Raw genomic sequence first — 5,351 nt, forward strand, 5'->3', positions numbered from 1 at the left:
CCCTCCTCTCCTCTCCCTCCCCTCCCTTCTCCTCGCCTCCCCTCCCCTCCCCTTTTCTTCCTCCTCCTCCTTTTCAATGTTTTGCCTGTCTCCTGGATCCCATTCTAAGGTTGGTGAAGCCTAAGAACTTTTCGAGACTTTTAAAACGTGTGAAATAAAAGGAAACCCATTATAGTGTGATAGTTATTAGAATATTCAGAAAAGAAGTTCATGGAACACAGGTGAAGAGCTGTTGGACGGGATGACCCCGCCTGTCCTTCCAGTGTGAGCATTCTGTGCCCTGGCCCTGGTTCTGTGCTGTCCGTTTCAGGTCCTTTCCTTGTCTAACTTTTATCTTCTGTGCTCTAACTTCTTCTCCGACTCAGATTTTCTATGTTCTAAGGTCATTTCTAGTTCTGAGATTCTGCATCTTGTCAGTCAGTCAGTCAGTCAATAAACATTTATTAAGGACAAAGCACTGCACTGAGTGCTGGGAGCACAAAAAGAGGCAAATGGCAATTTCTGCCCTCAAAGAGCTCACAGGCCAGTGGGGGAGGCAACGCTCCCACACAGATGCCTGAACAAACTACAGGCATGTAGACAATTCCCAGGAAAAATTGGAAGTGAGCAACTGAAGGAAAGCACTAGGGTTAAAAGCAATGGGGAAAGTTTTCTTATAGAAGTTGGGATTCTAGTTGGTTCTTGAAGGAAACCAGAAAAGACAGGAGACATAAATGAGGAAGGAAAGCATTCCAGGCTCGGGGGATGGTGAGAGAACATACCTGGAGGTGAAAGATGGAATATATTATTCATGGAAATGGGAAGAAGCCAGTGTTCCTGGATCGAAGGGCAAAGTTAAAGACTGGAAAACTAGGAAGACCTTGAATGTCAAACAGAGGATTTTCTTGTTGATCCTGAAGGTGATAAGAAGCCACTAGAATTTACTGAATGTGTGTGTAGGGGTGATATGGCCTAACCTCTTCTCTTCTCATGGTTTTCCTTGCCAACTGACATTCTGTTTTCTTTTTCCTTCAGGGCATCTTATGAACAGAGTTCTTTATAATTACCAAAGAGTCGAGTCTCACAGCCTATGAGAGCTGGAAGCCTCTCGAAGCCATCCACTCCAACCCAGTCCTGGCTAAGAGTCCCTTGTAGAACATGGCCTGCAAGTGGTAAGCCCGGTTTCCACTGATGACCTCATGCATGTGGAAGTCCAGCCCCCCCCCCCCCAAAGGTAACCCATTCCTCCTTTCCAGAGATGTAATTATTATGGAAATTTTCATGACATCAAAAGCCTAAGCGCAAGGGACCAAGAATATTCCCTCCAAAAGCCCCTTACGTACTTGAAGCCAAATAGCACGGGGGTAATTTCAAACTCAGTTATCCATAGGCATCCCAACAGCAAGCTCAACGTATTTTCCCCCAAACACTCCTGTTCTCATAACTACTCTATTTTTGTCAAAGACATCACCATCTTTCCAGCTACTCAGGTCAACAACTTTGGAATCATCCCTTATAATTCACTCTCCCTTATTATCTCCTTATTCCCACTCTCCCTAATCACCAGATCTTGCCATTTCCACTTCCACAACATTTTCCCCATTCATCTTTTCTTCTTCATTCACATAGCCACTACCCAGGTCCAGCACCATATCACCTCTCCTCTGGATGATTCTGATAGCCTCCTAGATGATCTCCCCACGTCCACTCTCTCCCCACTCCAATTCATCTTCCACAAAGATATCCAAGTTATTTTCCTAAAGCACAAAGAGACCATGTCACTCTCCTATGCCTTCCTACTTCCTATGGGATAAAATGCAAGCTCTTCTGTCCATAAGGCTCTTACTGTCTGGCTCTAACTTACTTTTCCAGCTTCATTATATGTGTTTGTTACTCCCATTACCACCATAGTGCCTTCCTAGCTCTAACTAGGACTGACGGATATTGTCTGACCACTTCTTTCCTTAGCATACTAGGGGTAATCCTGAGAAGGTAGGGTTGAGTTCTAATACTGTTGCTTACAAGTCCATCACAGTGTGTTTCAGTGGAACATTTATTATTTAGCTGATATATATTAGCTACCCAGAGTTAATTAACTTTTAGTTAAAGGTTTATGGGAAGGTGGTGAGGTAAAACCAACTTGTATAAAATAGATCTCCCAAAGTTTTGAGGAATATGTTCTTTTTTAAAATAAAATTCTATTTTTTAATGAACAAAAACTTGAAAACTAGTTTTCTCCCTTTTCTGCTCTCCAACCCTGGGAAAATGAAAAACAAAACCAGTGACAAATATCGACAAACATGCATAATCAAACAACTTCCGGCATTGACCGTGTCTGGCAGACATGTCTCTTTCTTGCCACTAAGGACATCACCTCTATCAGGAGGTGGGAGATGCTTCATCATCAGAAATCATGGTTGGTCTTTGTGCTGATCAAAGTTCTTAAGTCTTTCAAGGGTTTTTTTTTTTTAACAGTGTTGAGATGTATGATGTTTTGCTTAGCACACCTTCTTAAGTTCAAAAAATTTTTCCAGGGTTCAATAGAGCAGTCCCTTTTATTATTCCATCATTTTTTTAGGACACAATAATATTTCATTGCATTCATACACCATCATTTGTCCAGTCATTCCCCCATTGATAGGCACTCCATTAGTTTAGTCATGAATTCTTCCCCTCTTCATAGATCTGAAAGATAATTTCCTTTGTTCTGCTCTAATTTGTTTATAATGCCACTGTGAATGTTTAAATATCCATTTGGCACTTATCCTGCTATGTGGTGTGAGAAGCTGGTCTATACCTAATTTTTGCCAGACTACTATCTAGTTTCCTCAGCAGTTTTTGTCCAATAGTGAGCTCTTACCCATGTAGCTAGAATTTTGGGGTTTATCAAACTTTAAGCTACTATTTTTTTCTGACTTTAATATGTTGGGTACCTAATCTGTTTCACTGTTAGATCTCTGTTTTTAACCAAACAAATAATATCAAATTATGTTGATTATTACTGCTTTGTAGCTCAACTTGAAATCTGGTACAGTCAGACTTCCTTCTTTTGGACTTTTTCCATTATCTTCACTGAGATTTTTGTCCATTTGCTCCTCCAGATGAATTACATTATCATTTTTTCTTTTCTTTTTTTTCTGCTTTTTTTTAGAGGAGGGAAGGCAGGGCAATTGGGGTTAAGTGACTTGCCCAAAGTCATTTTTTCTAACTATATAAAGTAATCTTTTGGTCACTTGATTGGTATGGAATCGAATAAGTAAATTAATTTTGGTGGTATTGTCATTTTTTATTGCCTTGGCCTACTCACAAGCAATTCATATTTCTTTAATTAATTAGGTCTCTATTTCTATAAAAGTGTTTTTTAGTTATAGAAGGCAAATTCTTCCACACAGAAAGAAATAGTCCAGGAAGAAGTTGACTTGAACTTAGTATCTGTGGCAAAGGTAAATCCCAGCTCCTGGATGACTTTTTCTCCCTCCCTGGAGTCTAGTCCATCAGTTGGATTAGGAAGATCCCAGGCCCTTGCTTGGTGCCCTTTGCTTGGAGACCATCACTCCAGTATTTTTTACATGGCCAGAAGTCAATTTCTTAGCAAGATGGTGCAGATACAAAGATATTGGGGTGCTGGGAATGGAGTCAGGCAGATCTGAGTTGGAATCCAGCTTCAGACACTTAGTAGTGGTGTGACCCTGGCAAGTCATCTGCCTGAGCTTCCTCAGTTATATATTGGGAATGATTCTAATAGCCCCATTTCCCAAGGTTGTTGTGAGGATCAAGGGAGGAAGTATTTGTCAACTGAGTAGCACAGTGCCCGGTACATAATGAACGCTTGTTCGTCCCTCTCTACCTTGTCTTTTACTTTCATTTCTCAAAGACGTTTACATCTATGATCACCATATTCTACAGAAGTTAAACCAAGAAAAAGCAGTCAGCACAATGAGTAAGCTACAAAGCTTCCAAAACAATAATGAGGAAAATGATGTTTAGAGATCAAGTCAAAGTTTGCAAAGGACTTTACATATGTAATGAGCTCCCAGGGATTCCAGGGACACTCATGACTCAGTGGTAAAGGATGTGCACTTTGACGTGAAAAGGCGATCCCTTCACTGGCAATGTCCAAAAAAGCTGGTGGTGCAGATCTTTAAAAGGGAACAATACACCCTTTGCCATTCTCTTCTCTTCTTGGCTGCTCCAACTATGGGCACATGGCAGTCAAAACATGTGTCCTGCCTGGCTGAGCTTTTTGTACTTGGAATTTCTTTTATTTGTAGGAAATAAATATCCGTCCCATATCTGATTTACATTGTCCATTATGAGCCAGCCCTTGGTTCATACTGTTAGAAATATAATGAATGTAATGCACTTTGCAAACCTTAAAGGGCTATGAAAATATCAGTTTTGTATGGCTTACTGATGAAAAATAATCTGTATGGCAAACTGCCACCTGAAAGCCTTTCCTCTTGCAGACAAGTCACTTCCCTGGAGCTTGTTAAGCAAATCAGTGATTCCTTGGCAGAAAACACATTTGCTAGTGATCTTCTGATTAGTGATAGCAATTGAGGCCTCAAAGAAAGAGAAATATGCTCCCCCAAGGTGTTTGCTACCATCATGAAGGATGTCTTGTGTTTCTAGAGGAATCCTCTCTCCAGCCTCTCCTTTCTCCACCCTCTAATTCACACAGCTGCAAAAATAATACATCTAAGGCACAGTTATACTTACAAACCTTAGATGTCTCCATTCCATAGCTCTTGGCTCCAAGCTCTGTCTCCAATCCAGCATCCCTGCTTTTTTTTAGCCCTCTTTAGGGCTCTGGGCTTCTCTTTCTTGAACATTCTCAATCTCTAACCACCATTACTCTGATGCTATCTTCATGTCATATCCTGACACCTTGAACAGACCTTTCCCCAAGCCTGGGTTCCATCTCTCCACATCAGAATGAGCATTTCTGGAAAGGGAGAGTTAATGAATTATCCTCGAATTTCGCCCAACATCTCTGTGACTACTATGACCATCTCCACCCTACCTGACCCCACTCTCTTGTATGTTTTGACTTCTTTTATTAGACTTTGAATTCTTTAAGAGCAGAAAATTTCCTTCCTTCCTTCTTTCCTTCCTTCCTTCATTCTTTCCTCCCTCTCTTCCTCCCTCCTTCCTCCCTCCCTCCCTCCCTCCCTCCCTCCCTTCCTTCCTTCCTTCCTTCCTTCCTTCCTTCCTTCCTTCCTTCCTTCCTTCCTTCCTTCCTCCCTCCCTCCCTCCCTCCCTCCTTTCTGTCTTCCCTTCCTCCCTGCCTTCCTTCCTCCCTCCCTTTTTTCCTTCTTTCCTTCTTTCCTTCCTTCCTTCCTTCCTTCCTTCCTTCCTTCCTTCCTTCCTTC

General features: G+C 41.6%; 1 long non-coding RNA gene across 1 annotated transcript in view; it reads left to right on the top strand.

Annotated features, from left to right (window-relative positions):
• Nucleotides 1–1,016: 1,016 nt before the first annotated feature.
• LOC138169754 (uncharacterized) overlaps nucleotides 1,017–5,351 on the top strand; it is a 7,155-nt gene continuing 2,820 nt past the window's right edge. The window contains exon 1 of the long non-coding RNA XR_011170455.1: nucleotides 1,017–1,151. This is a non-coding gene — a long non-coding RNA (uncharacterized lncRNA). The remainder of the gene's footprint in view (nucleotides 1,152–5,351) is intronic.

The sequence above is a fragment of the Petaurus breviceps genome, unplaced genomic scaffold (assembly GCF_028583685.1).
Source record: "Petaurus breviceps papuanus isolate PSGF00001 unplaced genomic scaffold, PetGlider_PUasm1.0 373, whole genome shotgun sequence".
Lineage (NCBI taxonomy): Eukaryota > Metazoa > Chordata > Mammalia > Diprotodontia > Petauridae > Petaurus > Petaurus breviceps.